This window comes from Capsicum annuum, unplaced genomic scaffold (assembly GCF_002878395.1).
Source record: "Capsicum annuum cultivar UCD-10X-F1 unplaced genomic scaffold, UCD10Xv1.1 ctg5136, whole genome shotgun sequence".
Taxonomy (NCBI): Eukaryota; Viridiplantae; Streptophyta; class Magnoliopsida; order Solanales; family Solanaceae; genus Capsicum; species Capsicum annuum.
In genome coordinates this window covers 203,424-214,144 of record NW_025859299.1, presented here as the reverse complement: position 1 = coordinate 214,144, position 10,721 = coordinate 203,424, and positions in this window count along the sequence as shown.

The following is a 10,721-nucleotide window of genomic DNA, read 5'->3' as shown; positions in this document are numbered from 1 at the left end:
GAGCAATGACTACGATCATGGTGCCATGATCGCGATCATCGAACCGCAATTATGGTACCTAAGACCATAGTCACAGTCTACGCATCACTCAAAGCACACAATTTTATCCCCAAATTAGTGTTCTACTAGGAACATAAAAATTATGACTAAAGAACGTGAGCCTATATCTCATGATTATACCCCCAAACTCTAAGAATTTGTCAAGGAACTCGTAGAGGCATTGAATCGAACACATAGTGTACACGTCAATTTCAATAGTTTAAGGCCTAAATCTGGGTACTCAAGATTCTCCATTAGTGTGTACATAAACTACAGCTGCTAACAACCATAATATGCACAAACGAGCATGAAATTTAGTATTAAAAATTCTATTACAGGCCTTTTCCTAAACTAAAAGTTCTAAGCATGCAATTTATATCAAAATCAAAAGGGTTGAGAAATTTTACATACCAAGTTTGAAGATACAAACGGATTGAAATAACACTTAGATACTCAACACTAAGCCAAAATTTGTAGAGAATTTGAGAGAACTTTAAAAAAGTTATATGTGAAGAAATGGCTGTCGGATGGTCATTTAAATTGATTCGACTGCGTTCGTAGTCCTAGTTCTACGATCTTGGTCATGCGGTCTCCGTAATTATGGTGGAACGAACTGTGGTCACAGTAATTGAGACCAAAAATCAAGTCTCTTGCACTCCTCTACTTAATCCCAACATGCCAATTTCAAAACTTTTTTTTTCAATTTCAGTCAAAATTTCTCCTAGCACCACCTTTTCATGGATTATGTAGGAACAAATGCAAAAATAAAATCAACTCTGTCATGCATAAAATAAAAGGATACGGGCCACTGTTCATGGCGTAATGGGATGCCTCCCATCGAGCGCTTAGTTTAACGTCGCAACACGATGTCTCTTCCACGTACTTTTGTGCTTCCACTTAGAAGATTTGAATCTCTATCCTAACTTTCATTCACTATGCAATGAGCGATAGAGGGAAAAAAGATTCAGATCTTCCAAGATGAAACTTGAAAGATGTGAGAAAATGATGAGGGAGCTTTGATCTCTCCATTTTAAAGACTTGAACCTTTTACCCAATTTTATATCGAGCTTTTGGTTTGTCTCCTTAGGCAAAGATGAGGGTATCAATGTTCTACTAATTGCATATTTGAAGTTTAAGTCCTTGGACATTGATGATGGGGCTTCCATGTGCTCCTTTGGAATGTCAAATCCCAAAATATAAAAATGTTCCTCCTTCTCTCCACAAACAACCATTTTCCTAGGTAGATAGATTCTCATCACATCCTCTAAGTACAATTTCAAAAAGTGGTTTGAATAAGGATTCCCCTAATTCCAGCGTTGCTTCCTCCGTAGCACTTTCATCCCCGAAATAAACTAGAGTCATCATAAGAGATGTGTTTTCGTTCTTATTTTGACTCTAGTACCATTTTATTTATTTGGACATCTTCCACATTATTTGATTCGATTGATTGGGACATCACTAAGTATTCTTTGCTCCCAAGCTCATCATCATAGCTTGGTTTCTCTTCTTAGTTAGCCTCCTTTTAGGAAATGGGCAATGTAGTGGTATTTGTAAGTTTTGATTTCATACCCATTTCCTCTATCTTGATAATTTCCCTTCTGAATGACTCATTGGATTGATGTATGTCTTGTACGTTCTCCCCCGTTGTAGTTACTCAATTCAAAATATTTTGAAATATTGCCTCAAAATAATTGGGCTCGGTATGTTGCTTTTCCGTCTTCTCTTCATAAGACCTATCAAACTCATAACAAGAACTAGCAACTCGATTAGCATAATAAGGTGATGGAGCATTTGGTTAATCACTCTGATGTCCATCTCAACCACAACACAAAGAACAAATATACTCTTAATAGGATCAAGATGGCATTCTCATCTCACTCTAAGGAGAATATGTGCAATCTCTTCTAAAGTGGGGTCCTTCACATTATTGACTTGGATCGTCAAGATATGCTTCCAACTACCAAAATCACATTTTTCAGAAGATGCCATAGAGAAAAGTAAAACAAAACCAAAAATCTACCTAACACAAGAAACAAAATAAAATCACGAACAAACATATACAAGTTTGAATTCAAGCAAGTAAGCTAGAATTGAAATCTAACTCAATACGCCAAATTATTCCCTGACAATGGCACCATTTTTATAATGCTCAACTTACACGTCAATTTAAGTGTAAGAAAGTAGTCGTTGGTATATTTACCCAACTTTGGAGTCAGGGTCAAATCTATGAGGAACAATGTGAGTGGCGATCTAGTTAATTCAAAATAATTAATACTTACTAAATTCAAACCAATAGTACAAAGAGATAAAAATAGGAGGTGAGAGAGGTATTAATATTAATGATTCTTGTTGGGTTTTTCTAGTATAAATTCAAAGCTATGAATAATTAGAGTCGAGGAAATTAGGCACAGATCTTAGGATTATGCTTTCCTAGGAGCAACAGATGTATGAGGGTATAATAGGTTGATGCAAATTCTAAGTATTGGTGATGTGGTAGGCTAGGTTGGAAATCCTTAAGCCTAGTTCGTCAACAAATCCCTAAGGGATTCACTCATTAACCCTTTTGAGCGCCTAACGAGTGCTTCAATCAAAACCACCTGATACCTCAAGTAGACACCCCTTTTTCTAGGATGGTGTCCTAAGTATAGTCAACTTCACAATCACCCTTATGTCTAAGAAAGTGAAAATTAGTCAACCTTGCTTATAAATTGTATATTATTGCCTTGGTTCCCACATTCCTCTTTCAAGTATAATGTGTATTCCTAAAGTTCACCCAAACCCCTCTTTCAAGGATGGTTTGACCTTTCAAGAGTTTAGGATCTTCATCTATCAAACCCATTTGGGTATTTGAGGATTTTACCCACATATCCCAACTAATTCACTTGAGAAATAATAGAATCCAACATTACGAACTAGTAAATGCACAAACAAATCATATCTCAGATATATTTACACTCTATTCTAGCATAATCCTAAGTGGAAAAACTAGCAACTCATAAGATAAATATGTAAAGATTTTACCCAAAATCTCCATTGATATGATTTGAGAAAATCTAAGTGAATATTACTTCAAACTACCAGATCCAACAAATATTCAATGGGAGTTCACTAATTCTTCACTTTGAAGTGACTCCAAAATATTCCCTACCTAAAATTTATACAATATTTTCTTCTCCAAAAATAGAGGCTACAAACCCTAGAACAATGTTCAAAATTGGTGAAGATGGAATATGATAAATAATAGAGTTTAAGTCTTCTTTTTGTCAAATTTGGGATCAGCCACGTGCATTACAATTCTGCCTTTGGGTTTTTTTTCCACCATGACATGGTCGCAAAGGCTTGGCAGTGACCACAACACCGTGACTGTGCTAGAATCACGCGATCATGCCTTGTTGACTTGCTTGACTGTCGTGATTGTGGTACTCAGACTGCAACTACAGTACCTGAGGTTATGTCCTGCTCTAAGTCTCCAGCTGCACTTTCTTCTTTCCTTTTGATCATTTTAAGCTTTAATCTATATCTTTCTATCTCATCAACTATGTGCCGATAAAATGTGGATATTAGTGCATTCAATTACAATTATGTCTCATTTATTCATTTAAAATATGGTATGTGCTTGAATGTTAAGCGAAAATGAGTGGTAAAATTACCACTCATCAGAGGCCACTAATGTTGAGTTTCGTCACTCCATTACTCTATTGACTCAGTTGGTAGTTTCTCAATCTAAGTGTGGTATTCTTGTTACTCTATCTTCTGAGTCCAAAAGAGTGGGCCAGTTCATGAGATTGCATCCTTCTATATTTACTGGTACAAAGATTGAGGAGGATCCTCAAAGTTTTATTGATGAGATAGAGAAAATCTTTCAAGTTATGCATGCTTCAAAGGTTGAAGGTATTGAGTTTACTACCTACCAATTGAAAGATATGGCGTACCAATGGTTTGAAAACTGGAAATAGTTGAGGGGAGAGGATTCTGGTTCTGCCTTATGGGAGAATTTCTCTAATGTATTTCTGGACTATTTTTTTCCTCAGGAGTTAAGAAAGGCAAAAGTAGAAGAGTTGGTGAATTTGAGTCAAGGTAGGATGTCTGCTAAGGAGTATGTAGTGAAATTTTATCAGTTTTCTAGGTATGCTCCTGAGTTGGTTTCTAGCATGAGAGCTAGAATGCATATGTTTGCTTTAGGATTATTTTGAGAGTAAGGTTGCCTCATTGATGAAGGACATGGATATCTCCTAGTTGGTTGTGTATATGTTCCAAGTAGAGGAACAAAAGAGGAAGCAGACTGAGTTTAGTGAGAGGCAGGAAAAGAAATTTAGGCCTTCTAAGCAAAGTGGTAGAGATGGTAGTAAGTGGCCAAAAAAGAAGTGGGGGAGTTCTCATTTTTTTCTCCATAGCTAGAGCTCTTTACCCAAAGTTTTTGGGTGATCATCAATCTCAGCATGATGGTGGGTTCTGGGCACAAGGTACCCAATCTCAGGCGAGTGGGGCTTAGTCGGCTCTATCCCACCCTCCTTATAAATTTTATGAGAAATTGTACCATAGGTTCTATAAGGAAGTAAAGAACAGATGTTATTGTGGTCAAATTGGACATATACAGTGTGACTGTCATGCTAGAATGGCTTCTGGTCTAGCAAGATCCCTGTTGGCTCTATATCTGCTCCTACACTAAAGGGTGTTGCTTCTACATTTGTTTCTACTTTTGGTACTCGTACTTCCAGAAATTGGTTATATCATCTTGTGTCTTGTTAGGATTTTTAGGCATCCCCCAATGTCATTACTATTTTGTTAAAACTATTCTCCCATGATGTGTATTGTTTACTTGATCAAGGATCTACTCTTTCTTATGTGACCCCATTTGTGGTTGTGCATTTTCGTTTTGGTCCTGAGTTTATTTTTGATCTTTTTCCTATATCTACCTTAGTTAGCGACTCTGTAATTTCTAAAGAAGTCTATAGGGGGGGTGGTATCAGTTAGTGAAAGAGAAACTCTTGTAAATTTGATATAGTTAGACATAGTTGACTTTGATGTCATATTCGGAATAGATTGGTTGCATTCATCCGATGTTTCCCTAGATTATCGAACCTTTAAGGTCATGTTTAAATTCCCTAATGAGCTGGTCATTATCTGGGAAAGGGTTCTTTAGTGCCTAAAGGGAGATTCATTACATATCTTATAGCCCGAAAGTTGATTTCCAAAGGGTGTTTGTATCATTTGTTCCAAGTTAAAGATTCTAATTTGGAAGGTCCTTCTTTAGAATCTGTTCCTATAGCTAATGAGTTTCCTGAGGCTTTCCATGATGATCTTCCTGGTGTTTCTCTTGATAGGAAAATTGATTTTGGGATTGATCTTGTTCCAAACACTTGTCCTATCCCTATTCCTCCTTATAGAATAGCTCTAGCTAAGTTGAAGGAGCTTAAGGCACAATTGAAAGATCTCTTAGATACAAGTTTTATCCATCCTAGTGTGTCTCCTTGGGGCGCTCATGTGTTATTCATGCATAAGAAGGATAGTTCCCTTTGGATGTGTATTAATTATCATTAATTAAATAAGGTGACCATAAAGAATAATTATCCTCTTCCTAGGATCGATGACTTGTTTGATTAGTTTTAAGGTGCAAAGTGTTTTTCTAAGATTGATCTTAGGTCGAGAGGAAGATATCCCTAAGACTGCCTTCAGGACTCGATATGGTCACTATGAGTTCTTAGTTATGTCTTTTCGGTTGACCAATGCTCTAAAAATATTTATTGATTTGATAAATAGGGTTTTTCTTCAGTTTCTGAATCTGTTCATTATTGTCTTCATAGATGATATTTTGGTTATATTCTAAGAGTGAGACAGATCATGTCGATCACCTCCGTGCTGTGTTGCATACCTTGAAGGATCACCATTTATATGCCAAGTTCTCAAAGTGTGAGTTTTGGTTGAAGGCTATGACTTTTCTTGGTCATGTTATCTCTAGTGAAGAGATTACGGTGAATCCACAAAAGGTTGTAGTGCTTAAAAAGTGGCCCAGACCCACGACTCCAACTGATATTAGGAGCTTATTGGGTTTAGCCGGCTGCTGCAGGAGATTTATGGAATGTTTTTCAACTATAGCTGCCCTATTGACTAGATTGACCCAAAAAAAGGTGAAGTTCTTATGGCCCGATGCATGTGAGGGTAGTTTTGAGAAATTGAAGGATAGGTTGACTTCATCTCTAATTATGAACATGCCCGAGGGTAATAATGACTTCGTAGTGTATTATGATATTTCTAGGTTTGGGCTTGGTTTTATGTTGATGCAGCATGGTAGGGTGGTGTCTTATGCTTCTAAACAGTTGAAAGTTTAAGAGAGGAACTATCTTACTCATGATTTAGAGTTGTTAGTTGTGGTATTTGCATTGAAAAATTTTTATCACTGTCTCTATGGGGTTCATGTTGATATCTTTTCTGATCATAAGAGCCTCCAGTATGTGTTTACTCAGTAAGAGTTGAATCTCAGGCAAAAAAAGTGACTTGAGTTGCTGAAAGACTATGATATGAGTCTCCATTACCATCTAGGTAAAGCTAATGTAGTTGTTGATGCTCTTAGTAGGTTATCCATAGGGAGTCTAGCTCATATGGATGAGGATAAGCGAGAGTTGGTGAAGGACATTCACCGTTTGGCTAGTCTTGGAGTTCGTCTCACAGACTCTGAAAATAGTGGTATGTTCATTTAACAGGTATCACAGTCGTCTCTTGTTATTGATATAAAGGAAAAGAAAATGATGGAATCTATTTTGATGAAGATTGAGAGGAATATTGGCCAGCAAAGGGTTGTTGACTTTGAGATTGGTGGTGATGGTATCTTGAGGTACTAAGGCAAGTTATGTATTCCTAACGTCAATGGATTGAGGGAAAGGATTTTGACCAAAGCTCATGGATCTTGTTATGCTATCCACCTGGATGTATGAAGATGTATCATGATCTTAAGGAGTTCTATTGGTGGAATAATATGAAGCGGGATATGGCTAGTTATGTGGCTAAGTGTATGGTGTGTCAACAAGTGAAAGTTGAGCAGATGAGACCCAGAGGTTTCTACTAAGAGATTGATTTGCCCGAATAAAAGTAGGAGGTAATCAATATGGATTTTGTTACCAGTTTTCCTCAGTCTCAAAATGGGTATGATTCGATTTGGGTCATTGTGGATAGGATAACCAAGTCCACTCACTTCTTGCCTGTGAGGACTAGTTATTCAACGGGGGATTATGCTAAGTTGTATCTTGCAGAGATTGTGAAGTTGCATGGTGCTCCTGTTTCTATTATTTCGGATCATGGTACTCCTTTCTCTTCTCATTTTTGGAGGTTATTTCAGAAAGGTTTGGAAACTAAGGTGGGCCTTAGTACCGCTTTTCACCCGCAGTTGGATGGACAAGAGGAGAGAACCATTCAGATATTGAAAGATATTCTTCGTGCTTGTTTGATTGATATGGTGGTAATTGGGTTGACCATTTTCCATTTATAGAGTTTTCTTGTAATAACAGTTATCACTTTAGCATTGGTGTGGCTCCTTTTGAGGCATTGTATAATAGGAGGTATCGTTCTCCTATTGGGTGGTATGAAGTTAGTGAGGGTAAGTTGTTTGGCCCTGACTTGGTTCACCAAGTCTTGGAGAAGGTGAAGGTGATTCGTGATAGATTAAAAGCTGCTCAAAGTCACTAAAAGTCCTATGCTGATGTGAGGTATAGGGAGTTAAAGTTTAAGGTTGGCAATTGGGTGTCTCCTATGAATAGAGTGATTCAATTTGGTAAGAAGGGGAAGCTCAGTCCCCGATATATTGGTTTATATTTGGTTTAAAGTAGGGTTGGTAATGTTGCCTATGAGTTGGAGTTGCCTTCTATCTTGAGCTCCATTCATCTGATTTTCCATATCTCTATGTTGAGGAAGTGTGTGGGTGATCCTTCATCAATTGTACCTTTGGAAGGATTGAGTATTTCGAATTTCTTATCTTATAAGGTAGTCCCGGTTAAGATCTTGGATAGTCAAGTTCATCGATTGCGGATGAAGTATGTAGCTTCGGTAAAGTTTCTTTGGAAGAACCATAAGGTTGAAGAAGATACATGGGAAGCAGAAGAGGACATGAAGTCAAAAGTATCCACACTTATTCCCCATTCTGAAAATTCATGCTTGAGGTATGTATTGATCTTAATATCTTTGTTTTATGTCTTTGCTTTCTAACTTGGTTAGATGGAATTTTGATGAGTAATAATGTGTTAACTCGTGCTTGTGCCTGCCTTAACCCATCATTCGAGGACGAATGATCCTAGTAAGGGGAAATTGAAACACCCTAGTCTTGACCCTTGGAAATTTTTGGATTTTGAGCTCTTTGGACATCATAAGACTTGTGCTTACTTTTTGTATATTGTGGATATGATTTAGAGTCCTTGGTCCTATGATACTTAGTATGGTTTTGGTTGGTTTTTGTCCAAGATACGAATAGACATCATACTAGTCGTATGTTTGGGTATGAGAAGTATAGTCCCAAACCGAATGATGTCCTATGTCAAACCTAGATGATTCTACCTAGGGTACAGTTCTAAGGTACTAATCGTATGATTGGATAAAAGTTAGGCCATGAACTCGTATGTTGGACAGAATTGGAGTCCAATATTCTATCTAGGGTACGATTTGTGTGTAACACTCGTATGAATTGTGAGCGAATTAGGGGGATTCGTACCCTTCTACGAATATTTTTCAGCTTTTAAGCTCAGGACATTTTACAAATTTCCCACCCCAAAACCCTTAAGACCCCACGTCTTAAAACATATTGTAGCCTCTTATAACACACTTTGAAATATCAAAGCACTCCTAAAACTCTCCCTAAACAATCTTTTGAAAACTGGGATAAGGTTTCTACAAGGTGTTCATCTAGAGGCTCAAGAGTCAAGTTCTTTCCGTGAATCTTCGTGAATAAGGCATACGACTCTTCCCTCATTGTTAGCTCTCAAATATCATGTGTTTTAAAAATGGATTATGATACATGAATGGTGGTTTTGAAAACCAATGTTGAGGGTTTTGTTGCATATTGTTGAGTATTGTTTATTCTTGGTTTAAATTGTGTTATACAAGTTTTTTATGATGGTTTGAACATGTGGGTACTTGGTAATTGGGGTTTAATAATTGGGTAATGGTTTACCCTAAATTTGATGGTATTTACTTGGTTTTGGTATTGGTAAAGGTATGCCCTCAAAGTGTTTGTGAAAATGATTAAGAAAATTAACTAGTCGCAAGTCAAAATGGTGTTTTGAACTAAGGCATTGGCCTAATGAATATGAATAGTTGGTAAATGGTTTTGTGAAGGCCTTGGTTGCCATGTAAAGATTTAAATGTTAACCTTGTGGTTTAATCGGCTAAAAGGGTTTGAGTCCCTAAACATTAAATTGATTTTTACATTTACTAGATAATGGGTTCAAGCCCCTAAACTTTGAATTGAATTAGTGTCTGACACGACAGAAAACGGGGTCTTGTCGTAATGGGCATCCCAAGTCCAACCAGGACCGGGGACCACCCCCGTTACCCAATCCAACCGCCAAACACATACCTTGAATTGGACGAATTCCTAACATATAATAAGATAGTGCATTTGTACTAATCCAGACTCTAGGATAGGTCCATAACCATGACCAACCCAAGCAAGTCCAACCATCCAATACCTAACGAATAGCCAAAACCAAAACAAAATCGCAAACCAATCCATACATCCCAAACCAAATAGGTTCTAATGTAAATATATATATAATCCCAAAACATGAAAGGATAGAACAATCATAAATACATTCTGGTAGTTCTATGCCCCAATACCAATGCCAATAATAAGGTTGAGACCACTGATAAAACTGCCCAAATCGACCCATAGTAGTTCCACAAATCCTCTAACCAAAAGTAAAACAATATCTGATTGGGATATGCCCCAACCATAGCCAAAACCAATGTCTATAAAATGACCAAAGTATGTACAGACATCCATGACATTAAATAAAGCCTTCCTGAATATGAAAGCTCACTACTTCAATCCACACGAGCTGATCCCAAATGCGATCACTAAGCAAGAGGAGTAAGCATTGCGTAGGGATACAGCCACCCGAAGACGGTTAGCGAGTGAACTCTATCATGTACTAAAGATATGTATAAAATAATGCCAACCTTTAAAACTAAGTAAACCATACATATGAATTCACAACCATACATACATATATAACCATGCTGGCAAACAGAATCGGGTTTAGCATGCCTTTAAAACTATTAACCTGGGTATGTGTAGCTTAACTATCCTAGAACCACCCACGGTAATATGGGTCCAGTGTAACCCCCTGAATAGGCCCCAATGTGTGTCGCCGCATGAACCAGAGATACCATAGGATTAGGGAATTCTCGAGTACCCTTCGCTCTCCATGATACATATGTACAAGTGTACTTAGGGGATTCTCGTGTACCCCGTAAGTATCATATATTGTCGCCATGACCAATTGTCATGTCGGCAAACATCAGTTTCCAGTGTCCGTCTATTGGACTCACACCTTCACGGTTAGCTATCACACCCTACCATTATTGCCTAATTAAAACCATTACCACACAACCAAACCACCATTTCTTTAATTATTAATAACCAAGGCTATAAGTAGTGGAATCATCATACCGACTATAGCTTCCAACCAATGTCCTTA